Raw genomic sequence first — 1,267 nt, 5'->3', positions numbered from 1 at the left:
AGAAAGTAACCTCTTTACCAAAATTGTATTACATTTTAATTGTAAAATTCACTCGCGATTGCCGATTGCAGCAAAACAACAAGAGACTTGTTGCATGCATTTCATTGCATTGCAATTTGCAACACTAAAAATTATTGTGTTGTCAGGGCTGTCGCTGCAGGGGGGCGTGCCCCCTCCCTTGACAACGACCTGTGCACATACACTTCAGGCACTGAAGAAGAACTGGTTTTAATTTTAGTTTCATTAATTAGGTGGCTAATAAAAATATTACTTTTCATGATCTTTCCACTTGTGTGTTGATCCGAAATAAAATTTATCGGCGATTAATTATCGGCGATAATCAAATATTGCCTTTGGCGATAACGATAAACGATAACTGAAAAAATAATTAAGCGATAACGATAAGCGATAAAAATTTATCGCCGATAATTATCGCCGATAAATTATCGCCGATAATGCCCATCACTGCATATACATTACATTAGATGTATACAAACTAGCCGCGCCAGGTGGAACATTTACGCTGATGCGGAAGATGTTCCACCTGGTTCATGACATATTTCTCGTTCAGTTTCGAACAGCCCTGATAGACTAGCCACGTGGTGTGCCCTTGAGCAACAAATTCAAGGAGCTTTCTATTCAACGGCACTTAGTGGATGGAATAATTCACAAACAACAAGACGGCAGCAAGTTGAAACTCTAATTTGTCAATCTCGGTGACCGGCCCTGCGTCAGTGGTCCAAAGCCTCTACAAGCATGCAAAACTACTATTCCCATAATAATTAATCAATCTTTTATTTTAAACAAAAGTGATGCAAGGAGCTTATGACTAAACACATACTGAGCGAGCGTACAGAGATGTTTGTTCGTGAACATTAGGCTATGTTGCTACAGAGATCACCAGTGAAGTGGTGCAGACTCACATGACTTCACCGAATGGCCTTACTTGGCAATAGGAACTGATGCAAAGAAAACATACTTGTCCGTCTCTGTGGCGCAATGGATTAGCGCGCTGGACTTCTAATCCAGAGGTTCCGGGTTCGAGTCCCGGTAGGGATGTTTTGTTTAACATTTAAACACAAAACGCTACAATAGTTTCGCAGTTTTAATCTTTTCTTCGTGAGCAATTTGCATGTGCGCATCATTTCAAGGGAAAGTAAATTTCGTTTCGTATATTTGACTTTCTTCATCGCAATGAAACCCTTCCACCTTACTACACTCGGCACCGCAAATAAGTGGTCGTTTTAGCGAACTTCGATTCTTAAGT

At 40.3% G+C, this 1,267-nt stretch overlaps 1 non-coding gene across 1 annotated transcript; it reads left to right on the top strand.

Moving 5' to 3' along the window:
• The first annotated feature begins 985 nt into the window (after positions 1-985).
• On the top strand, positions 986-1,059 carry Trnar-ucu (transfer RNA arginine (anticodon UCU)). Its single transcript has one exon. It is a non-coding gene; the product is annotated as a tRNA-Arg (tRNA).
• The last annotated feature ends 208 nt before the right edge of the window (positions 1,060-1,267 follow it).

The sequence above is a fragment of the Aplidium turbinatum genome, chromosome 3, assembly GCF_918807975.1.
Source record: "Aplidium turbinatum chromosome 3, kaAplTurb1.1, whole genome shotgun sequence".
Lineage (NCBI taxonomy): Eukaryota > Metazoa > Chordata > Ascidiacea > Aplousobranchia > Polyclinidae > Aplidium > Aplidium turbinatum.
Note: the sequence above shows the minus strand (reverse complement) of the source record. Positions and strands in the feature narration are given on the sequence as shown.